General features: G+C 43.9%; 1 long non-coding RNA gene across 1 annotated transcript; it reads right to left on the bottom strand.

Moving 5' to 3' along the window:
* Positions 1-463: 463 nt before the first annotated feature.
* LOC116667130 lies at positions 464-16,024 on the bottom strand. The gene is made up of 3 exons (XR_004323896.1): positions 15,941-16,024; positions 4,921-5,042; positions 464-654 (listed from the first exon to the last, which is right to left on the bottom strand). It is a non-coding gene; the product is annotated as an uncharacterized LOC116667130 (long non-coding RNA).
* Between the last annotated feature and the right edge of the window lie 9,896 nt (positions 16,025-25,920).

The raw sequence follows: 25,920 nt of genomic DNA, 5'->3' as shown, positions 1-25,920 counted from the left end.
GGCTATTTGTTTAATAGATTTCTTCTCAGAAAATAAGCAGGTGACCACGTAGTTCCCAGAGAGATGATTTAGGTGGAAAGTGATTACATGGGGCTTTCATAGTTTAAAAAACATCTGTAATGATGATTATTGCTGGTTTTGGTTAAAGCTATCTTGAATCTGATTGATATGCACGTGGGTATGTGCACACGTTTGCTAAACATCTTGGGAGAAGAGTGGTTGTCAATCTATGGCACAGAACTTCCCAGCTTCCATGAAGGGGGGCAGCTGATGGCAGTTTCCTTGGGCCGGGGATCTGTGGGACAGGGAAAGACATCGCCAGAATCTAGGCTGACAGGAGCGAAGTCTAAGAGCCACTTTCTGTGAGTTAGTCACAGAGAGATGGTTACGACAGTTAGGTGCTTTTTTAATTAAAAATAATTTATTATGAATATGCATTTATTAACTTTTTTAATCTTATCAAAGTTCAACGTGCACAAAGTTTACAAGTCAGACGGTTTATAAGGCTTCTATGGAAAACTCAATACGCCTTTTTCCATCCCTGATTTCCTCTCCACAGAGGTGATGAGTTCTCTTTCTTGAAGCCTTTTCTTCTGGAGTTTGTCTCCTTACTTCTAAAGTACATGCTTATACTGCTGTTTTTCACATCTTTGTCTGTAAAATGAATTTTAAAACCTCATAAAGTTGATGTGAGCATTAAAGGGAATCAATTCATAGAAAACACTTTGGCAGTGCCTGGCACTGTTGTTGTTATATTAACTTTTCAGTTTTAGTTATTATTTAATTGTCCTCTTACTACAAAAACATTAGGTTTTAGTCTGTTACAATATCCCCTTTGTACACACACACACACACACACACACACACAGAGTTTCCCCTCCTGACCAATATTTTTTCTATCATAAATGTTTATGATCAATATTTAGTGTTTATATGATTATGACTTTGTAATTATCTATAGCTGAGCCACATAGAATGTTATGATCATCGTTTCTTTCTTGTTCAGCTATTTGTTTTTACTGGAGTTAATCATTATCTTGTTTTTCTTTCTTGTTTGTTTGCTTAGTTTTTTATGTATTTCTACCTAAATCATTCCCAAAGCCTCCATCAGGAATGGAAACCTCCTCTGAATATGTTCTAACAACATAAACATTTGGGAGGGAGGTGTCCTTCTCAGTCCTCTCCCACCTCCTGCTGCCTCAGTCTGTGCGTCTGCTGCACAGCTGTCACCTGGGACTTCCTTTTGCTATAAACTCAAAATTCCTTTCAGCCCTCCTCTATATTGGATCCCCCTTTTTTTCTTCAAAAAATTTTCTACAAAAATCCTCTTTTTTTACTTTACACTTTAATTTTGAGTGAGCCCTTCCTCTAGGAGCTTCCAGATCATGAATGTCTAAAAACTTATTTCACCTTTATACCTGGTTGATAGTTGAGCTGGGTATAGAATGTTAAGTTGAAAACATTTTTCCCTTAGTAATTTGAAGGCATTGCTCTTCTAGCATCTAGGGCAGCTGTTGAGAAGTCTGATATTCTACCTTTTGAATGTGTTTAGAATCTCCTTTTTTTCCTTGGAATTTCAACCTTTTATGATATGTGCAGGTGTGGGATTTTAAAAACCCTTATGCAGGGAACTGAGTGAGGCCTCTCGATATGACAGCTCATGTCCTTCAGCTTTGAGGAGGTTTTTTGAATTATTTTCTGAATAATTTCAATCCCTCCATTTTCTCTGTTCTCTCTTTCTGGAACTCCTATTTTATTTGAATATTATATTTTTGGCCTAGTCTTCAAATTTTCATATTTTTTCCTCTTCTATTTTCCATTTTTGATATTTCTTCTGCTTTCTGAGATATTTTCCAAACTTTATCTTCCAAACTTTCTGTTGTATTTTACATATCTGTTGTCATAATTTTAATTTCCAAGAGCTCAATTTTTGGTCTTTCAATGAGGATTTAGGTAACCTCCTAATTTCCTCTGTTTTTTTCCTCTAAGGATATTCATTATAGCTTTTTAATGTTTTCTTCTGCTCCTTGCATGATTTCTGTTTCTACTGAACTCTTTGAAAAACTATTTTTTCCAATCTCAGTTTTCTTATTAAAAAGTTTTCCCAGATGTTTGGTCATTCTTAGTTCCCATCTTCTATTTAAGAGTGATGCACTACAAAACTGCTTGGAAGCTGTGTGTGTGTGTGTGTGTGCATGCACACGTGTATGCGTGCGAGTGTGTGCACACACATGTGCTAGTGAGGGCTACAGGGAGCTTGCCAATGGGTGAAGTTTCTGCAGGGTGGTCTTACTGGGCTGTTTCATTGGGAGACTCCCATTTGTTAGTCTCCTTGGGTCTATTCTCTTAGTCTAGAGAAGACTGATTTGACTACCAGCATTCTGAGACTGGAGTGGAGGGAAGGCAATGGCGGCCACAGTTTAGGAAGTAGAACTCCACTTGATCCCCAATTTTCCATATGGTTCCCTGCCCTGCTGTCAGAGTCTCTCTGTCCTATTCTTTAGAGTCAGCCTCTGGACTTCTGAGATTGGGGGTAGAGGGTCAACAGATCTTGAACAGGTGGGAGGGTGTCTCTATTTCTTGTATAGCCTGGTAACCAGTCTTCTGCTCTCAGCCTCACTGTTAACCCCAAAGCCACAAACTCCTAATTCTTTCCAAGGTTCTGTGACTCAGATCAGCCTGCTTCCAGGCTGTCCCGATGTAAGCACTGGTTCCTGCTTCCTTTGATCAGCTATGTCCATAATCACTTGTCCATATGCTTTCAGCTTCCAAAATACTTCTTTTCTTTTCTTTCTTTTCCCTTGGTCCTTGTGAGTTTATAGCTTTTTTTCAGCCCATTCACTGCCATTTTGGTGGGACTGGTGGAGGCAGGGGTAAAACTGTAAGTGATGTACTTAACAGGATGTTTGAGTGGTAGAATTCAAACAAGGTAATAGTAAAATATAATCTGACCTGCATTAACTCCTGTTGGACTCAGTCTTGAGTTTCATATTTTCCTTAGGGTACTAAATTTGGTTGTTATTGTAGGACTTTTATATCTCCTTAGGTCTTATTTCTATTAAATGTTTATATTAGAAAAAAAGAAAAGCTAAAAATCTATAAACAGTCCCAAGGAATTAGGAAAAGAACAGCAAATTATACCCAAAGAAAACATAGGTAAGGAAATTGCAAAGATAAAATCAAAATGAACTAGAAAACAATGTACAAAAGAGAAATTCAGCGAAGTCCAGAGTGAAACTCTGGTGAGGACTAACCATGAACAAAATAGAGAAGGACTAATATTAGAGATGAAAACGGAGGCCCCTCCTTAGATACTAAATAGATCCAAGATGATGTTATAAACAACAATACAATTAAAAATTATAGATGAATTGGGTGAATTCTTAGAAAAATAACCTTCCCAAAGGAACATGAGGAATCTGAATAGTCCTATAAATACTTTTTAAAACTGAATCTTTAGTTTAAGTCTTCCCACAAAGAAAAGTTCAGACTGAAATGGCTTCACCAGAAAATCTAACCAAGACTTTGAGTAAGAAATAAGACCAATTTTACACCAACTATTCTGGAGAACAGAAAAAGATGGAACAATTCCCAAGTTGTTTCAAGTGGCCAGCATATCCTTGGTATCCAAATCTGACAAGGACGTTAAAAGTAAAGAAAATTATAGGCCAATCCCACACATAGATGAAAATATCCAAAATAAAATATTAGTAAGCTGAATCCAGTCATGTATGTAGATATGAAAAATATAAAAACATTGTGACTAAGTTTATTTATTAAAAGGGTGTATTCTGGAAATTCAAGGTTGATTTCTCTTTCAAAAATCAATAATTCAACACCTCAGCAGAAGAAAGGCAACAGCTGGGTCAAAATGACGATTTTAGAGTCTCTGCTGTCAAGCAGAATTTTGAATAACTTGGTAGTTTTCTCTGTAAGATACTGATCAAACCAGAAGTGAAGAGATTCTGTCCAAAATCTAGTCAAGGCCCTGTGCATTGGGCTTGGGGAGAACTGGGGAAGCTGGAAAGTTCTGAGACTGGACCCAGACCTGGACGATGAGGAAGCCAAGGGCAGGGATAGAGGCCATGGCAGCTGGGAAATGACTCTCAATAGGGAACAAATTCCCCTCCCTTCCAATAAATGCAAAGGCTTCCTGAAGAGAGTGTGTGTTCTGGTTTTCAAAATATGTCAGTACTTTCCAAGAAGTAGCCAATGCTTAATAACAAGCACCTCATCCAACTTCCTTTTAATGATACCTGAGCTGGGGCTGGCCCAGTTCCATTTGCCCCAGAGTTCAAGGTGATGGTCATCTCTGACACACTGACCCAAAGAGGTGAAGGCAGTAGGGGCTTGGAGCAAAGTACAAGAGGTGACCTTCAATCCTCCCCTCAATCACGCCAGTCATTTCTGAGAGATAGCAACATTTGGGTATGGCCCTATTTGAAGTTAACTTTATGTTGTTATTTCTAAAAATCTCGGGTTATCTTCTGTTTTACCTACTCATTGTTCCAAAAATTATAGCCATGATGTTTTGGGGGCTTTGTTTTCGTTTTGGTTTTGAACCATCATGGTCTTATTCTAGCCCAGTGGTTAAGAGCACTGCTCCTGGACACAGACAGTTCTGGGTTCAAACCAGTGATGAAACTAACCTGAGTCACTTTGATCAGATACAACACTGGGTTTCTTCTGTAGTCACAGCAGGTTTGAAGCGAGGATAAGTGACTCTCTTCCTCACAACCTCACTACCAGGTTATAATTCCACCACAAAGGTAAATATTTATTAAGCAAACATTTGTTAACAAACAAGCCCAGAACCGTGTCTGTAAACTGTTCTTCAGCCTGAATGAAGCCCCAGCTTTCTGTCCCTTTAGGTGCTTTTTTCACCACCTTCCATGACCAGGTCATTCAAAGCAGACTCACCAAGCACCCAGACACAGGGTTCTCTTCCCTTTAGAGCTGGCACTGGATGGAGAGTGAGCCGGGATCCTCTGAATCCACTGCTGTGCATGGAACCAGTTAAGGGTTTAGCCTAGAGCTTTATCCTTAAAGGTGAAAGTGACAAGAGTCAAGGGTCTAGGTTATTTCATTTGTGCAATTGTAGGGTATAATCTCTGAAATATTTTAGCCAAGCCACATGCTTTAAATACCTTCCATTACTCCCATCAGAGTCCATTTCTAAAATCCATCAGGCTAGTGAATGCTTGTTCACTATGATCACAAATGAAAGCCATTTCTGACACTTGCGACACTTGCAACACATTAGATGTTGATCAAGATACAAATAGCTGAAGCCAGTATAGTAACCCATAGCACAGGCTTCCTGATGCGAATTGTGCTGACCACCCCCCACCCCCAGACTGTCCGTTAGTCACTAGACTAGGCCACCTGAGTCGCTGCTTAACCAAAGCAGTACAATGTATATATGGAAATATTTAAAACTGAAGTGTAGACATTGAAACAATCATCTCTGTCACATCCTAATTAATACTCTGGACACATTATTCAACATTTCTATGCGTTAGTTTTCTCCGTTGTCTGTACACATGGATTGTTGGGTCAATAAAATGAGATAACGTCTGTAAAGTACTTAGGATCGTGCCTGACATATGGAGACAATTAATACGTGGAAGCTGCTGTTACAGGCTTCATAGCGCCAGCCACGGTACAGCTTCCACTAGCCTCACAGAGGCTCTCCTCTCTGTCCAAGTTGTGGTAGAAATGGAGAGTGAGACTGAGGTCCACCTGGATGTGCTGGATGCTGTTGCCTACCAGGGACTGGGTTGCTGTGTTGAATGGCAGGCCCTCCTCTTACAAACCAGGAGACCGATTTTCCTCAGTATTTCCAGAGGTGACTTATAATAATCAAACTCATTAGAGACTGATGTATAAATCAACTTTCAATTGTAAATCATAACGAGAGATACAGCCACCAAGTACATTGGGATATTGAGTTCTTGGGAGTAGATGATGCTATCTTTAGTGTGGGTTCATGTTATGCAATGGGTGTATTCCTGAAGATTTTGCATTATTTGAAACTCATGTAATTCAAAGCAATATTTCCCACGTTAATAACTTTAAGATATGGAGGGATATGTTCCCAGAGCATAAAAATTGACACCCATTGGCCTGTTTTGATGACATCTAAAGTCTGGAATAAATGCCTTGCTTTTGGTGTTTTCTGCATCACCACATTATGAATGCTCTGATGACTTGGTCATAGAATATTAAAAACGTATTTAAATTATAATAACTGCACAATTGTCACCAAAATAAGTTGATAAACTTCTGAGCCATGTGACCAGCAGCATAGTTCACAAGATACTGACAAAAGGAAGAGAGGATTTCTGTTTTAGAACCAAACTGGCATGGTTTGCAATTCACTTGTTTGAACAGCTTTGAAGTTGAGCAATTCTTGATTTCTTTTTTAATTTGGGGGATTTGTGTGAATTCTCATTTTGAGCATAAAATGAGGCCTTATGTTTTGTATCACAATTTCAAAAACATGTAACTCAAATTCACATAAAATGTAGCTGCGCTACTGACAAATGATTGCTTTGGGGGTCGTTCTCTTTTCAACAAGGGTATAGTACAAATACGTCGGCTTTGAAAGCCACTAGACAGATCTGGGTCTAATTTAGTTTTTGTCACTTATTAGCTGTGTGAGACTTAGTTTCTTTATCCATAAAATGGGAATTATAAATGTCTCTCATATAGGGTGATTCTGAAATGAATAGTAATATTTACCACTTATTAGTGGGCTTACTATAGGCTAATCAATATATCTATATATTATTGCATTTATCTTACAGAAATTCCACAAAATAGAAATTATTTCATGGAGAAAAAAGCGCTCACGGAGGTTAAGGAACATGACCAAGTCCTAACACCTAATAGGCAACAGAACTGGGATTCAAACTCAGGTCTGAACTGACCTCACATCAAGAGACACTACACTTTATTCCTAGAACTAAATGGGATAATATCTTTAAATGACCCAGGACTGTACCTGACACAAGTAAATGATCAATAAATGGCAGTTACTGCTTATCATTATTATGGCAACCTCCTCCGTGTCCAAATCACCCACACACAGATACAGACACACACACACAGACACACACACGAGTGTATGAAATAACAAAGAATCTGTATTCTGCGTCACTTTAACCTTCTTCCTTATTCGTTTCCCCCCTCATGTGTGTAAATCTATAATGTGAAAGGAGAAGTGGAGCTCCTCAAGGCCTTTCCAGAGAACTTACAGCGACAAAGAAAGACACTTACTGCTTTTCTTCCTAGAAGAGAGAACTCTGGCAAAGTTACCAAGTTATGTGTCAATACTCTATGTGCGTTAGTTTCCAAGGGCTGACGCCACAAAGCCACACTCTGGGTGACTTCACAGCAGATGTTTATTGTTTGTAGTCCTGGACACCTAGACTTCGGCGATCAAGGTGTCTGCAAGCTTCCTTCTACTGGCTGTGAGAGAGGTCTGTTCCATGCCTCTCTCCCAGCTTCTAGGGATTTGCTGTCCATCTTTGGCATTCCTCGGTTGCAGAAGCATCACCCTGATTTCTGCCTTCTTCACACGGTGTCTTCCCTATGTCTCTGTCTCTTCACATTGTCTTTCCTCTGTGTGTGTCCACATTTCCCCTTTTTATAAGGACACCAGTCTTACTGGATTAGGGTCTAATCTAATGACCTCATTTTAACTTGATTTCCTCTGTTAAAGACTCTGTTTACAAATAAGGTCACATCCCGAAGTACCGGGGGTTAGGACTTCAGTGTATCTTTATGAGGGGACACAATGGAGCCCATAACAGTGTGAGTGTGTGTGTAAGAATACACATGAACGGGGCTAGCAATAGGCAAAAAAGGATTTGTTGTTGAGTTTGTCTACCTTCTGGAATGTCTTCTGGCACGTTGGAAGTGTGGAGTCATGCCTCTGAGTTGCAAGTGACAGACTTAACCTGAACTAGATTAAGCAAAGGGGGTAAGTATTGGGTTATACAATCAAACTACAGAAATGGCACGGCAGGAACAGCCTTCAGGATCCAGGGACTCTGGAGCAGTCAATCTCTTTCTCTGTCTCTGCCCTTTTCCGAGGGCTGCCTTCACACCCCCAGCTGTCTCCATGAGGCTGCAGACATGATACCAGACAACCCACACTTCCCTTCTTATCGTCTTGTAAGTAGAGGATTTAGAAACTAGTTGGCTAGGGAATGAGGCCAAAAGGCTCTCCTTGGATCACATGACCTTCCCTAAACCAGTCCCTGATTCTAAGGGGATGAGGAAATGTGCTTGGGTCCAATTGGGGCATGTGCCCCACTCTAGCCATGGGTCTAGGGGTGCTAGTACTGGCGGGGTTGAAGTTGGAGGGAAGTATGTCTCCAAACAAATGGATAAAACAATCAAAGCTCATTATACAAGGGCTTTGGGCACATTTGCAGCTTGAGGTGCAGCTAAAATTTATATTCCTGCAAGTTGGCCTGGGGGCTCACGTCCCTGGCCAAGTCTGACTGGTGCTTTTGCTCTGTCCTGGAATCTCATGTTCCTAGTTGTTGGCGGTGGGTTGTGGCAGGGACTGCCTGGCTCTACCAGATGCATTTGCTTTTCTTCCTGGGCACGGAGCTGTTCTACACGTCCAGCCTTTCACCGTTGCTAAGTACCGATGAAGTAACTGTTCTAGCTGAAGGACTGTGACTGCAAGGGATGTAGCCACTTCCAAGTTGGACCCATGCAGCCTGCTCCCCTCCATGCTCTTTCCCCTCCTGCCAGCTTGAGGCAGATGGGCACGGGAGCCTGAAATCACATACTGAAGTACGTGGGGTCATAAGATGGAAGATTCCTGAATCTCTACTTGGAAGACAGCCATCTGCTTAGCAGCCTTTTATGTGATTTTGGACTTTACGTGAGGAAGAACAAACTTCTGTTGTTGGAATGATTACAAATTTCAGAGTTGCATATAGCAGCGACAGTTGCCCTAACCAATGGGTAGATTTCCTTCCCTTCCTCTGCTGTTGCCTTCACCATCCCTGTTTTCCCAAATAGCGGCGGGGGATCCTGGAACCAACAGAGCTGGGTGGATCCTGATTCTGCTACTTTCCAGAGGTGTGACTTCATGGAGGTCACCCACTTTCTCTGAGGTGCAGTTTTCTGATCTGTAGGATAATCATGCCAACTTGTTGGGCTGCACCCCGCAAGCCTGTAATCGCCCAGCCTTACGATGTCAATGATTTATCGAATCTTACAAGTCCAAGGCAGAAGTCCTAGAGCGACCCCCCACAGTGTGCAGCAGACAGCAGGCAGGATGCCGCCGCAGTCTTGGTACTGGGGGAGGTGGAGACCGCCATTTATAGGGTGAACTGATGTCAGGCTGGCTTCTCAGTTCCCAGGGAAACCAGCACCTGGGGCAGGGGGCAGGTGTGCTGGGAGTTACTGATTAAGCCCTGTGGTTAAGAAGATTGGATAGTCACGTGAGTAGGGTGTGCGTGAAGCAGGGACTGGTCGAGCAGGGGACGTACAGCGAGAACAGCCATCTTGACCACACACTCCACCCCAGCAGACCCAGCACGACCCTTAGAACCCTGGTCGGCCCCTCTTCCATGATCACTGGGGTCAGGTACTTAGAGGCGCGTTGTGACCAAACACCACGAACGCAAGACAGACAACAGCACCTGAGGAGTATCAAGAGTAAGACACCTAGGACACTAAAAACAGGGATTTGCCAAGAGATAGGCAAATTTTGAGCCAGGCGCTTGGCACGCAGGACAGGAGGAAGGTGAGAGTCTTCAGTGGTCCCCACAGGGTGGCATTAGTTTCCACGGCATCTCACTGCAGACCCAGCAGACTCATTTCGCAGTGAGGTCACTGTTGTCGCCCAGTCTGCTAACAGATTCCCTCCCCTCAGGCTAGGGACGAAATGTGAGATCTTTAACAGGCACAACACAGGAGAGATCATGACCATTTTGAAAAATACAAGAGGTAATAGCATTCTGAGATAATACCACCCCTGCCTGTGGTTTCTGTCCTGGCCTGCAGCTCCATACCACCTGTCCACCCTCAGTCCCCACGGCCAGAGGGGATACTGAAGAGGCAGTGCAACAGACCACAGGGTTAACCTAATCGCGCCTTTCTCCACTAGGGGGCCCGGATGAAGGACCTTAGTAATCTTAGGTGGGGCCGGGTAGAAGACAGGTGAAATCTGCAAATCCCTTTCTAATCCGATTCCCCAAGGGGCAGCAAACTCAAACCACTGTGGACTTACCTGCCGGTCCAGGGCTGTTTTATAATGTGTTCACTGAGGGTTCCATCCCGTGGCAAGGGCAGACGTGAGTTAGTGTCCTCTGTGCTGACCTACAGTTGGCACCGGTCCTTGAACCCAGCTTGTATTGACTAGTTGCCCCTGGGTTAACATGGTGTGGGCACTGTGACAATCGCTCCTGGTCCCCATGTTGGAAAGCAGTTTTTCAGTCTCAACTGATGTCTAAGTAGTCCATTCATCCTCTCCATTAGCCCAGCAGCAGGTGGAAATGCCAGCATATGTCATTTTTATTGGCATTCTTGAACTTCATGGCTAGTAAAAGTGAGTCCCTTGGTCACTGTCAATGTCTCGGAGGTCCCGTATGTCTCACACAGCTGTCCTAGACCCATGATAGTGCTTTTCTGCATTGCTCAATGACTTGGGTAGACCTTTTGTAATGTCTTCCACCTGCTATAATGCACTGTGGACTGCACACAGCTGTTCCATCACACTGCATCACTGCTCTGTCCCATAGCAGGGACCGGAAGCCCAAGGGTACTTTTTAATTATTTTGCCATTGTTACAGACCCCAACCAAACCCTTCTGGGTAACTGGCCGTGTCCAATTCACAAACCTGTCTCTGTCCCAAAGCCTGTGCTTGTAATTGTTTAGGGGTGGCAGGTCAGGGGTATGTTGTATTTTGTCAATAACTGCTGAGGGTACCGTTTTTGTCTTACCTGACCAGATAACACCCAAGTATTTGATGGGTAATTCAGGTCCTTGCATTTTGTTTGTATTTATCAGCCATCCCCATGCACTCAGATGCGCTATGAGCAACAGGGCTGCTACTTCTAAACTGGAAAGAGACTGTGAGGTTAACAGAATATCATCAATATAATGGAAGAGAAAGACATCTGTCATAGTGGTTGGCTGCCTCTGTTCTCAAGGAGGGAGCTGCTCTTCACCTATACCCTATGGGACAGGGATGTCTATGACCTTGTCCCACTCTTCTTCCTCTTTTTAATCAGTGCTCTGGGTAGGTTCCCATACCCTGGGGTCTCAGTTTGAATGGGCCATGACCATCTAGACTCTCCTGCTGGCCCCCATTCATCAAGGACAGACACCATAGTACCTATGTGCTAGTAGATAGCCATCCAAATATTTCCCCTGTAACTCTTGGCATTACTGTCCCTTCCCCCCAGTTTTTCATTCTCCATCCTTATTTCCCCACAACTCCCTGCTGGCAGGAGCTTCCTTAGTCTCCTGGCTGGCTCACCGTATCAGGGGGGAATTAATGTCAAGCTGGCTCATCAGTTACCAGGGAAACCAGCAGCTGGGGCAGGGGTAGGCAGTTACTGATTAAGCCCTATGGTTAAGAGAATTAGATAGTCATGTGAGTAGGGTGTGGGTGGAGGTGGAGCAGGGACTGCTCAAGCAGGGGATGTACAGAGAGCAAGGGTGGCCTGACCACACACTACTTCACAAGGCTGACATGAGGTTTGAATTATAGAGGGTATATGAAAATACTCTAATTGTGTTGTAGATTCTAGATGTTGATAGTATTGTGTTTTATTTAAACTGCCGCAGGGTGACTTCACCCAAAATGACTTCCCACATGGCTCTGGCTGTGTTGGAGAATATATTGTCAGCTAGGAGATTCCTCAGTCTCAGAAAAAAGCCTTCCCTACTCAGAACACTAAATTGTGTCCTTAGGCTGTGCTAAGATGCTGTGGCCACTGACCCTTCTTTCTCCTGGGAGGCAAACCCCAGCAGACATTAAATCCCAGGCTCTGGCTCCGCCTCTCTGGACCTCTCCTGTAGGAATAACTCTCAGTCCTGGGCTCACAGGCCTCAGCGTCTCTTATTCATTTACTCATTCATTCATTCGTTTGTCCACTCATGCACGCGTCCATCTGTCTGCTGATCCATTCATCCAAACAACAAATATTTATTGCATGCCAACTGTGTGCTGGAGATACAGAAGTGAGAAGAAAATGAGTGTCCTCATGCCCACGAGAGTGATGAGTGCTACAGCCAGGACCAGGTGCTGTGGGGCTCAGAGAAGGCACTCGGTCCAGGCGCTGAGGTCAGGAAAGGCGTCCCACAAGTAGTGATGTCAAGCACAAGCTTTTCCAGACAAAGCAATGGGAAAGGTCTTTCTACCATAGTTACCAGCTACCCCTGAAATCAAGCTACTAGAGGCTTCCACTTACCAGCTGCATCACTGAGATGCGCTGTTGTCACCACCACCACCACTCCCTTCCTAAGCCCTGCCCTGCCTGACTTCCAAACTTAAGAATATAGTGCTCTCTGTAGCCCTACAACTATTGAAAATGTTTTCAGACCTCCCTCCCACCCCATGACCATCAACATTGCATCCAAAGAGGCATCAACATCTTTAAAGCATTCTGTATGTACATGGTATGTATAATCTTTAAAATCTTCACAATATATGCGTGTATTTGCAAGTGCCTTAAAGTGCAATGGATAGGTATGCATGTTTGTATACATACACACACACAATGCATATTTACATATGTGAATATACATATGTATAATCTCCAAATTTCCAAGAAAACAAATTGCTTAGTTGGGGTTACCTATTGCTACCTAAGACACTAAACTTTATTAAATTCCCCCCAAATCAGAAATAAAAGGCAGCCTCCAGCTTACTTTGCTAGCCAAAGAAAGCCAGCAGAACCAACCAGCTTTGGAAGTGCTTGGCTGATACAAAAGTTAGTCTACCTTTTCCTTTGAGAAAGCTTTCTTACTGGAAGAGTGTTAATGATTTCTTCTCTTCCTTTCTTGTCTAGAATAACATGTCCTGTGACACATGCCAAGGTTTGAATGACTAACAGCTGACAGTAATGGACTATTGACTAAGGGGTGGGATGGGAGATGTGTTTTATATGTATAATTGTCTCCACCGAGCTCTCTCTCTGTGGTATCTCCCTGTTAATGATTCCCAAATTGTTAGAATTCTTGACGGCCACGAGAGGGACCCTTAGGTTTGAGAAAGAGGAAGGAAGTTTTCTTTTATTAATAGTAACCATGAGAATAATGATGATAGCATTTATAAGAGCAACAATCAACCTGTATATAATGCACAATTATAATCCTCATTTACACAAATTACCTCATTCATGTTTCAGTGTTTGCTATATTACTTCATTTATGTCTTGTGACTGCCCTGTGAGGTAAGTTCTAGTATTATCATCCTGATTTTACAGACGAGGAAAGTAAGGCACAAAGTCACACGGCAGTGGCAGAAACAGGATTCGAACCCAGTCAGCCCGTCCAGCTCTGGAATCCACCCTGCTGATCACTTAGCCATGTTGTCTTTCACCGCTTTTACTCAATTCAGTCCTGGAAGGACAAGAAGAGCCATCTAGCTGAGGGGAGCAGGGGTGTTTCCAAAAGCCCTCAGAAGACTGGTGGCTTTGAACTTGAGGCCCCAGATTTCTGGGTCACCCTTTCCAGCAGGAGGCGCCCACAGTACACATTTTCTGGGTTCCCCCTTCAAGACTGATGCCTCAGCTATTGAGAACCACAACTCCTGACCCTTATCAGGAGAAGCCCTCGTCTTAAATTTTGTCCATCATTCTTGATATGGCTATAGCTCACTAATCCAAGCAAGGATCCAATACATGGAAACAATCAACAGCGATCCAGCATGTTTCTCAGAGGACCTGCAACAGGCATGGATAACCACAAACCCAATAAACCTGCAGAAGCCCCAGCAGATAGACCACAAAGACATCAGAGACAGCGATTTTTTTCTCAACACACTCAGAAGACTAGCCACCGCTCTCGGGGTGGCCTTGACCACACTGGTCCTCCTGCCTGGCAGTCAGGTGAGGGTACCATGCTGTGCTCACTGCGTTGTCCCCTTTGGAACTTGCACCCAGGTGTTTTCTCTCTCTAGTGACCTTTGTCACACCCTTTGCAGGAAATTAGCTCAGAGGAGCTACCCCAGAAAGCCAGACTTCAACCTGCACCATAGACAGAAACGCCAGGAGACCAGGTTCGGCAGAATTTGTACCTTTCACAGTGTTGGGAAGCAAATAAGGGCTATTATGCTGTAAAGGGTCTGTCCCCCTCACAGACGCTCCCTCCGCCCTTGCAATCCTCTGCAGTAAAGACCCAGTGAGGAGCCGCACCTGAAATGGGGGCCTCAGTCTAGTGGCAGCAATAGAGTTGACTGCTCTGGGAATGCAAGTTTCTCCGACATCCTACACATTCCCCAGCTGCCCTGAGGGGCTCTAGCAGGCTTCCAGGGACCCTCATCAGCCCCTCCAAATGGTCCTTTTTCTACACACACTTTGGTAGAAGAAATCTGATTTCAAATTGAAAGAGAGGGAAAACAGAGAGAGAGACACCCCACCGCTAGCCTCCAGGGAAGGGCTGGGGGAGATTCTAGATCTGCCTGGGTTCAAATTCTAGATCTGCTGAGCAGCCCTCGGGCAGTTTATTTACCTTCTCTCTGTACCATGGTGTTCTCATATGTGAAATGAAGATAATAAAATCCACCTCATAGGGTCGTTGAGCATCTCCAATGAATTAAGGCAGGTAAAAATTAAACACAGGGCTCGGTGCACAGGAAGCCCTCAGTAAATCTTAGCTGTTGTAATTAAACCCACTCACGCAGGCAGCAGTCTGTGAGAAAGGACTCACTCTCCTTCACTACCGCAAACTCGATTATGGGGACCAGGGCAGGTTCTTCTGCTCTGGGTGACACTGGTAAGCTTCCTGTCTTCCCCCAAGAACATCACGCCCCGCTCATCTCCTCCAAACTGCAAACCCCATCCTTCAAGGTAATTAACTAGAGACCATGCTGAAGCTTTCTATCCTGGAATTGGGTTCCTGGGACTTTGTCCTCGTGACTAACTGGTTTGGAGTTGAGGTCAGTGGAAGTTCAAGAGGGCCTGAATAATGACTTTTACTGCTTATTGATTTGTGGCATTTATAAGCCAAAGCACCCGGCCTCCGGGGCCAAGACCGCAGGCACAACAATGCGGCCATTCTCCAGCAGCCCTGTTTACCTTCCGGGAGCAGGCAGGGTGTGGCCAGAACTTCTGGGGTGGCAACAGCACAGCACCAGGGTGTGGTGAGAATGCAGGGTGTGGCTGCCCGGGCCAGGCCCTGGAGACAGCAGCCCAGAAACAAGCCAGGACAGCCCAGGTCTGAACATGGAGGCCCCAGCGTTCCTGCTCTGTGTGGAGCGTTTGTGGGAACGCAGGTTCTCTGCTCCTCAGACACAACAACAGCAACAGCAATAATAATAGCATATCTTTATGGAGAATATTCTAGCAGCACGTGGCACCCTGCAGCTCCCCCTTGATTGCCAAGGTCACGGGCTGGGTGTGAGTCTTGCATCACTACTCACTAGCTGAGTGACCTTGGGGACTTTACTTACCTTTCTCTTCCTCAACATCCTCACCTCTAAGAAGTGGGGGTGTTAAAAGCACCTTCCTCGAGGGCAGAGCTGGAGGCCCCCACCCAACCCCATGGCCAAGGTGCTGGAGCCTGGTGAGCCCGGGAAAGGGCAGGGAGAATTAAATCATGCGATGTCAGAGGAGGCAGATTTGTCTTGGTGACTTGAGGATACTGGTTCTCTGTAGGTATCAGTAGGCAAAGCTAAGGATCCAGAAAAGAATTGACAGAGAAGGAATTAAAAATAAGATTTGATAGGAAAGTACTTACCTTGATCCTGAGATAAAGTAAACCAACTGGCAGAGGCAGTAACTGAGCAGAGTCTGGAGCATAGAAAACCAAAATCTGACTCACTGACATCAGTGTGAACGAAACTGAGATTAACAACATAAAACATTTGATGGATCATAAGAAGGCTTTCAATCAAGTAAATAAATATGCGGAAGGGAGTTGGGGAAGAAAAGCGCCTTCCTCCTCCAGTTGTACAAGGATCATGTGGAAAGCCCTGGAATAGCTTCTGGCCCCAGGCAATGTGAGTAAGTTTAGCAATCACTACTGTAGATTTCACACGTGTGATTTCATGCCATCTCGTAGCAAGCCTGGGAGAGAGGGCCTCTGCCCAGGAGAGGCTTAGGCACACTGAAACAAAGGAAGCAAAGCTAGGTTTCAATCCCAGGATTATCTGCTTCTGAATCCCAAATTCTAGGTCCAAAAATCACTGTGCCTAACTGCCCTTTATTTACTAATTCCACGCGAAGAAACATTAGTTGAGCCCCTTCCTATGAGCCGAGCTGCTGTGACCTTATTGAATTCACTGGAAGTTCCAGTCACTCAATTTATAAGCACAGAAGAGAAGCACTCTTCTGACGGGGACGGAGCTGGGCCCTGGATCCATCTCCAGAATGTTAGCCTTGCCTACAAGGAGCTCACGGGCCAGTCTGCAAGCAAAGAGCCCCTGCGTTGGCATCGAGCACCTTTGTAAGTCCAATGACTCTCTCTGCTTGCAGCACCATTTGGACAATTTCTTGAGCTTCCTCATCTCTTTTGAGGGCCTTAACTAAACCATCTGCCCCCACTTTACTTGAAATTCCCATTTCTAGGTCGAGGTTTAAAGTGGAGAGTTAAGAGTCACAGATACAGAGAACAAACTAGTGGTGACCAATGGGGAGAGGGAGAGGGGAGGGGCCAAACAGAGGTCGGGGGAGTGGGAGGTACAAACTACTGGGTGTAAGGCAGGCTTCAGGGATGTATTGCACAACTCCGGGACTACAGCCAGTATCTTGTAATAACTGTAAGCGGAGTGTAACCTTTAAAAATTGTATTAAAAAAGTAAAAAGAAAAGTTGGAAGATTTCCAATATTAAAAAAAAAATGAAGTGGATTGTTAAAGAGAAAGGAAGAAACTGGGAGAGGCATCGATCATTTCTTCCTCAGTTATCAGTTTATCCTTGAAAGACTAGAAAGATTTGATAAGGGTTTGAGGAAAGACCTCTATAGGGTACACACCCCTCTGGGCATGGGTCTGTGCTAAGTAGTGAGTTTTGGGAAACTGCTCCCAGATTTTGGAAAAGAGATGAAGAAAAATGTCACTTACTGAGAAACTGAGAAGAAAGTCATTGATGAATGAGGTCTCTGCAGGGGCTCCCCGCCCCCAAGATGTGCTGTAGGTTGCTGCCCAGGGCGAAATGTGAAACGCCACGATCAAATCCATGCGTCTATGAGACAGGTATTTGTGGAATACCCTACAGGCACTATGTGAAACAGTGGGGATTCCAAGATGAAGCAAACCCAGGCCCGGACTCCAGGTGCTGCAGAGTATAACCTGGAACTAAATGTAAACAAAGACTGGTGTGACCTAATCAACTGAATTGATCTGGGTGTTCAAAGCTTTGACGTGACAATGGAAGTGTGCGGCCAGCACGGTGTCCTAGAAAGGAGGCGTTCAAGCCCACTCCTGTAGTGTTTACCCAGCCCCCAGGAGGGCCCAGGCTCCCGTCAGGAGAAGTGTGAGCTGCCCGGGGCCAGAGGAGCCTTTTTTGGGCTCTCCATACCTGCATGAACTGGTCATGTTAGCAGTTACAGAGGTTTCCTCTGGGCACAGGGCTGCTCTAAGCATTTGACATCGGATGGGCCATTTAATCCTCACAATAAACCTGTGGAGTAGACAGATGTACTCTCCCCTCAGCAACTCCCAAATCTGAGGCCTTGAGAGGTAAAGTAACTGAAGGTGAATATCTCAGAGAGCTACTCAGGTGCCAGGGACGAGCCGCTGGCACTGGGGCCCCTGCTCCCACCCACAGCACCAGCAGTCCTTCTGCTGGCACCAAAATAGCCTTTTCATGAGTGGCTTGGGTTCCTTGGTCACTTGATCCCAGGTGGGTGCTGCACAATGTGTACAGGCCTCTCATTGCAACTTAATTATGTGGCATCGGATTTATACCCTAGTTTCATGTAAATGTGGGCTCCATACATTGGTTTCCCTGAGCCTGACAGCCTCAAGGTGCTCAAAGGAAATAAAATTCCCTACTAGGAACCTCAAAGCACCAAACCCCAAGGCAAATGGGGTCGGGTCCCATCAGAAAACAAGTAATACAGGTCACACAGCAGCAGAACCAAGGGTAGAACCCAGTCTCCTTGGCTTCAGCCATGTTTCTTTATACCTGGAAAGGAAAAGAAAGGAGGACTTCAGATGCACAGGAATCGAGTTCTGAGAATGTCGAAGCCACACTTAGAAGCATGCTTTTAAAGTAACTGAGATTGAGGACTTGCACAGGTACCGTGGAGTTTTTTCCTATCAGCAGCCTCACTCACGGGGATGGCTCTCTCGGGGTGGGAGCTTTGAGGGGCTCGCAGAGTGGGTGGGAGCCCAGGGCCCGTGAGAGTGGGGGAGATGGGGAGAATGGGACCAAAGGTGGACAAGCCTGGTTTGGAGTCTTCAGGTTTAGAATCCAGGGAAGGTCTTAGACTTTTCCTGTTAGAGCCTTAGGACTTGTGTGGTTAGGGAGAGATGGGCCGGGCCCTAGGGACATGGATGTGGACTGGGAATTGAGAAGGCTGATGGTAAGGTTCCTGACCCCATCCATTTCCAAGCCCTAGAGGTATTAGAGCAGGACCCAGAGGATGCAGTTCTAGTCGGAAAGGAGCTTGGATTTGACCTTACTGACAAAGTCTTGTAAGAATAGGGCCTCCAGGTTTGGGGGAAAGGTACTTCTGGAATCCAGGAAATCTGAAAGAGCCAGAAAGCATTCATGGTTTCAGTTCAGTTTGATTCAATTCAGTTCAATTTAACTCAACTCAACCTAGCTGAATTCAGTGTATTCAACTAAACATTTACTGTGTACCACGCACTGTACTGGAAGCCAGAAATACAACAGTGAACAAGACAGGCTGACTCCTGCCTGCAAGAAGTTTATAGTCTAAAAGCAGAGGCAGATAAAAGCACAATTAAATCCACATTTAATCACAAATTGCAGTGCACGCCATGAGACCGTTGTGGCAGAGAATAAAGGAGAGCTGCTTTAGACAGTGTCCTCCTTCTCTAGGAAGTGACTTCCTCTGCAGCTTGTGGGATGCGGGGCCCCCGGGGGAAGTGGCTGCCGGTTAGCAGTGCGCCTCCCTGCAGTGCTCCCATCTCCAGAGTCAGCACTGCCCAAGCCTTATTGCTTCATCCAGCCTCTGATGCTGTTGAAAGATTTTTTTTTTTTTTTTTTTTTACAGTATCTAGATTTTCCAGTTTTTCCTGGCAGCAGCTTTGGTTTGCTGTAGGCTACTCTACTCTGCATGGAAGTGGAAGTCACATGACTTTTACTTTCATACCCTTTTTTCTTTCCTTTTTAACTATGTAAGTTGCTCTTTGTAAAAATTGATTTTAAACAATGGGAGTAGATGGAGTAACTGTGACGGTTGTCTTAGCCCCTTGTCATGACTTTCTGCCAATAGGTAACTGTTAAAAGTGAACCTTCTTCCCCTCCCTGACGTCTCTCCTCCACGAGGCATTGTGGCGCCCTCTTCCCCTCCCTTCCTCTCACTTTCTGCCGTGGCTGGGGGAGGAAGGGGGTGGCTTGGCCTAGCTGGCAGATTCGAGAACACTACCGGGCATGCTCAGTTCGGGTTTCCCTCTCTCCCTCCTGAGACTGAGCTGCCTGCAAGAAACACACATTCTCCTCTGCCCTAAGTTTTACCAGGTCCTCCTCCCCCAGCGTGGGAAAGCCACTCCAGACATATGTTGCCCCAGTGGCACAGGTAAGTTAACCCAATCCTGGACTTAGCCCATTGGAACCACACACCAAGTATGCACTCCAGCTTAGCATTTATCAGTTAAGAAAAAGGCGGGGGGGGGGGGGGGGATATTTTGAACCACATCTGACATGCCTTTTGTGAGACCTAATTCTCATCCTGAATCTCAGCTGCAAGAGAGCATGGGAAATGTAACGTTTGTTTTCCAGGCTCTGTAGTAAGCACTGCAGGAAGGTGCATTAGGAAGTAGCTTGGAGTGCAGAGGCCAGTTCCACACATCCAGGTGAGCATCAGTGGTGTATATGATAGCTTATCTCTCATCTACCCCCCACGGCCATTAGTATCTGAAGCACCCTAATCAGAAACCCACAGTTGAGGTATGTGGTCCAATATTAAAGTTATGTCATCTGCCTCTGTTCACTGGAGTCAAATGAATTTTACCAGGAGAACCTGACAGTTGTTGCCTAGTAAAATTAGTTTAGATTCACTTGCAACAGGTTCCTGGAAATTACATATATATATATTAAATTTTGATAAACACTATTAGGTTATTTTCTAAAAGATCTCCATCCATCCTCCGTTCACAGGCGTGGAGAATGTCCTTTTCCTGTAACCCCAACGACTCTGGGGTCTCTCTTCATTGCGTTTGCCTGTTCTCCTTATTCTGAAAGCACAGACAGTAATGTAGTGAATTACATTATGGGCTACTGGGCAAAGTACTGCATTGCACTGATCACGATTTTGTTTAATTCTGAAACCTTATCAGGTAGATATGAACTGCTTTGGTTTTTTCAGAGAGGTTTAGAAGCTTCCCAGATGTTCAGAATGGTAAAGGACAAAGCAGGAACTTGAACAAAGGTGTCTGTTCAGAAGCCTGTGCATTTAGGAGCAAAAATGTTTTTTAAAAAAAGGGACAAATTTAATGACGAGGGCTGTTATTGTTTTAAAAATAGTATTTAGTTGGTTTTTGATTACTCAACTAGTACCTCGAAGATGGTGGAGCAGAAGAAACTTGAGCTCACCTCCTCTCACGAACACAACAAAATCACAACTAATTGCTGAACGACCACTGATAACAAAGACTGGAACCTACCAAAAAAGACCTTCTACTTCTAAAATCATAGCAAAGGAACCACGAGATGGTGGGAAGAGTACACTTGTGATATAATCAGATGCCATACCCTCGGGTGGGCAACCCACAAACTGGAGAATAATTATACTGCAGAGGCCCTCCCACAGGAGTGAGAGTTCTGAGCCCCATGTCAGGCTCCCCAGCCCGGGGGTCTATCATCAGGAAGAAGAGCCACAGAGCATTTGGCTTTGACGGCCAAAGGCGCTTAACTGCAGGAGTTCCACAGGACTGGGGGAAGCAGAGACTTCATTCTTAAAGGGCACACACAAAATCTCATGCACACCAGGACCCAAGGGCAAAAGCAGTAACTTCATAGGAACCTGGGCCAGACCTACTTGCTGGTCTTGGAGGGTCCCCTGGGGAGGCAGGAGGCAGCTGTGGCTTGAGGCTGCCATCTTGCCTGGATCATTAGCATCAAGACTTGGCCCCACCCAATAGCCTGTAGGCTCCAGTGCTGGGATGTCTCAGGCCAAACTAAGTGGGTGGGAACACAGACCCACCCATCAGCAGGCAGGCTGCCTAAAGACTTATTGAGCACACAGCCACCTCTAGACATGCCCCTAGAAAGGGCACTGCCCACCAGAGGGACAGCATCCAGGTCCACCCATCAGTGACAAGCACCAGCCTTTCCCGCCAGGAAGCCTGCACAAGCCTCCAGAGCAGCTTCACCCAGCAGGGGGCAGACACCAGAAGCAAGAAATTTACCATCCCACAGACCTTAGAGTCTGTGTTCTCTGGCAGGGTCTGCAGATGAGCTGGATTGTCAACCAGGTCTGCAGCCCAATAGGGTCTGAGGTGGATTTGCCGTGAAGCTAATGTGCTTCAAGGGCCTCACTGCACGGGCTCCTCCACGTCTGGGAGGGTGCCAGCGCCACGATCCCTCACCATCTATTTCTATGGTATTTGCAGAAGTAGGATATTTCAGCTGCAATTGGTCAAGACTCCTGTCTGCTTCCTTGGTGATTTCTGCTTGGATTAATGAGACTAGAACAGCTTTGGACACTTTTGGGATTCATTTAAAGGATATTAACTGGGGAATTTCACTTTGGGCTTAGAAGGGTGTATTCAAGTTTTCACATTACTTCCTTGCTGCGTTATTGTCAGTGTGGGAATAACATCCAGGAATATTTTTATCACCCACTGGGCTGGCTCAATGTGATGGAAACACGAAGCTGCAGGGCCAGAGGTTGTACAGCAGTAAGAGACCATCCTGTGGCATCTGGCCCAGATGTGCCAGTGGAAGAAAAGCAAGGTTTGAAATGTACAGGGTCAGAAGCTCAGCCATGGGAAATGCTCGCAGTCATCAGGCATGTAAAATCATAAGTACGGGCCTCAGTTCTCATCAACACCCAGTCTTTTCTGTCAAATATCTTCTCCTAATGCAATGGATATAATTCTAAATGAAGCATATACATCTTTCCTTTTTGGTGGAATCACAAGAAGTAGACTTTTTTTTCAGGATTTCTGTATTTATAGGGCACAAACTGCAGTGTTCCTACAAAAGCAAGAACATGTGCGTGGGAAGTCACATTTTATGCATCCAATTATTAATAATAAAAACCAAATTTTAATCAAGCGTACTAGAGGAAAGACTGACTTGTCTTTCTATTCTTTCTCTTTATGAAGTTGTTGTCATAGAAAGAGGCTCTGCAGCCAAAAACATGCAAAAAACAAACATTGTTGAAAGGATCAGGCAGTTCATTAACAGTATGAAATTTTTAGAGATTCTGTAATGTTTAATGCAGCTATCAGCTTTTTAAGTGTATAGTTTATTGGGATTTCTTTTCTAATTTGAAATAAATGTTCATAATCATAACCAGTTTCATATTTTTATATTATGTTTATATGTGTCCATATTTTTATATTCTTTTTTTGTAAGAGCCTCTTTCGTCTCAAATGGAGAAGCTTCAGATCCCACAGAACTATCTACACCTAACTAAATTACATGGCATTTCTGAGACTCATTTCCCATATAGCTGCCAGCCCACCTTTCTTTTCCTACCACCTCTTCCAATAAGGTTGTATTTCTCCCTGAATTTTTTGGCCATTTTCACTTACCCAGATAATCTCTTATTTAATCCTAGTCAACACATCTTCCCAGGTGTTAAATTCTTATAAAATCAGTAGCAGAGATCTTTGCAATGCCCAGCAGGCAAAGTTCTTGTAGGCATATTAAATTTAATCTAATAAAAACTCAAGTGCAACCAATTGTTTCCCTCCATTTTTTATTAGGGAGGAGAGGTCTTGAAAAGAAATGAACCAGATGACGTTTTTTCTCATTTAGAATATTCAGCTCAGCTGTTGGCTCACTATTTTGTTTTTAATAATAAGAGAGTTCTGATCAGGAAGGGTGAAAGATTCTGCTTATTGAAAAAAATATGTGCAATAAACCTAGGCCTGGTTGCACAATCTGACATGAGTTTTCAAGGGAGTGCTGGGGAGCCCGCTAATGAATGCACAGCTGGCACATGAGTTACCAGACTGGACATTTTACAAACGTTTTCTAGTCTAATTTTTTTCCAGCATAGAATTGAGTTGCTCATGTTAAGAGTAACGATGACATGCTCTGAGCTGAGGTGTAAGTCATCTTTCTTCCTTCCTTTCTCCCCTTCTACCCTAGTTTCTACTGTCATTCTCCTGTCTCCACTATACACACTTTAAGTTGTGGCCTTAAATATGTCTGTGTTCTTATAAAACATGTTATTTTGTTTTGTATGCATATGTGTGTCTCATTTATATGAATGGCATGTGATATATATATGTATATATGGCTTACATGTGTTCACTGACAGTCCTTGTGTAGATATTGGCAATGTCTTCTTCCATTCTGTTAACTGTTGCTAACTTTGTTGAAAGAAATGAATTTTGGTGCAGTCAAATCCATCAAAATTTTGCCATATGGTTTATACATTTTCAGTCTTGTTCAAGAAATCTCCCTAACATGGACCTCACAACAATGGTCTCCTACATTTTCTTCAGTTAGCATTTAGTTTTTTTTTTCTTTTATTCCAGACATCCATTTTTGTGTATAAGTAGAAAAATCCAGCTTACTTTTCTCCAAATAGTGATTCAGTTCCTTCCCATCATTTCCTAAATAGTTTTTCATCTGTTAATGTGTGGTACTAACTTTCTCACATATCAAGAGCCCATGTATACAAGGATGTATGTCTGACTTGCCTGCTCAGTTCCGCTGGTCTATTTGCCTCTTTCTACTCTAGTGTATTACTGAAAGAAAATCATAGATGCCTGGAAACTGAATAAAATACTCACTAAGTAACCTGGGTTAAAAAAATTAAAATTATGCGAACTTTCAGCACATACATGTGTGTGTGCTCAATGGTAAACTCTAATGGGTACCAAAATCAGCCTTTATGATATATTCATAATATATATTCATAATATATGAATAATCTGTATGTATGATGGCTCTGAGAATCCTTCAGCAGCATTAGGTTTGTCCTTCTCTTTAAAGGAGACTTTCCATCATGGAAAATATAAGCCAGCACCAAGAATTGTAAGCACAGATCTCCCAATATTTTGTGTCCATACCTACTGGAACCCAAGGGTGCTTCCATGTTTTCTATGTGTTTAAAAAGAAGATATAATCATCATCCACAGAATCTCCACTCACTCCCCATCCAGCCTGATGGTGCACTGAGCCCAATGCATCTCACCCTGTGGCTCTCTGCCTGGGTGCCAAAATATATGGGACACGATGAAAGCAGACCCTGTATGGAAATGCGTCACTTTAAATACATTTTAAACACAAATGAACAAGGGAGGTTGAAAGTAAATGTGTTATGCAGTTTTCTCAAGAAATTAAAAAAATAGCAGCAGTGAAAATCCAACAAGAAAGAAGGAAATAAATTAATGGAATCAGATTCTAACAAACCTAACACAAAGCACTCCAGAAGATTAATTAACACAGCATACTTGGCTGTTTGAATGATTGGAATGATAGACTTCTGGAAAGATTGGTCAAGAAAAGAAAAGAGAAGACAGAAATATGCAAAAGGTCACTATAGACATGGAGATGAAAGGAACTGTGTGACACTATTAAGACTCACTGTTTTCAAATAAATACGACAACTTAGATAAATCAGATACATTTCTGGAAAAATATGAAAGGCAAAGATTGGAAGAAGAAGAAATAGCAAATTTAAATAGAGTAATGATTATTTAATAATTATTGAAAACCAAGACCTCCACTGTCCAGGATTTGGCCCAGGCAGTTTTCCAGAGGAATTTTACCAAACTTTCAAGAAACTCTATCTTTTATAAGTTGTTCCAGAAAATTGAAAAAGAGGGAAAGTTGCCAGACTCAGTTGAGGGTCCATACAAAGAGATAGGGCCAGATCATATTAAAAAAAAAAATAGAACTCTGACCCCCAACATGCAATAATCAGCCCAGGAAAACTAATCCATTAACTATGCTAGCCAACCTAGGAAGCCAACTTACTGCCTCCAGGTCAGACTTGGGGAAAGTCAGATCACTATCTCTAGCAAACGATCCAGGAAGCCAAACAATAACTCTTGTAACAATCAGCCCCAAATAGCCAGAACTTGATTAACAACCCACAGCTTCCCTAATTTTTGTCCCCATTTCCAATTTAAGACCAGCCCAGAGGAAGCCAAATGTGTACCCCTAACCAATCACACAGAATGCCCTACTTCTAGTTGGCCCCCCTACAGCTTCCCCATGTCAACAGCCTCCAGTCAGGGCACACTTGAAGCTTTTCCTTTTTTCCACTGTAAGCCTTTCCCCCTCTTCTGCCTACCTTTGAGTCTTGGCCCAAAAGTAAGTGATGGTGGCTGACTCTCTTGCTATAGCAAGCTCTGAATAACAGCCTTGCCTGTTCTCATCTGATTGGTCTTCGTTTATT

Source organism: Camelus ferus, chromosome 2 (genome assembly GCF_009834535.1).
Source record: "Camelus ferus isolate YT-003-E chromosome 2, BCGSAC_Cfer_1.0, whole genome shotgun sequence".
Lineage (NCBI taxonomy): Eukaryota > Metazoa > Chordata > Mammalia > Artiodactyla > Camelidae > Camelus > Camelus ferus.
Note: the sequence above shows the minus strand (reverse complement) of the source record. Positions and strands in the feature narration are given on the sequence as shown.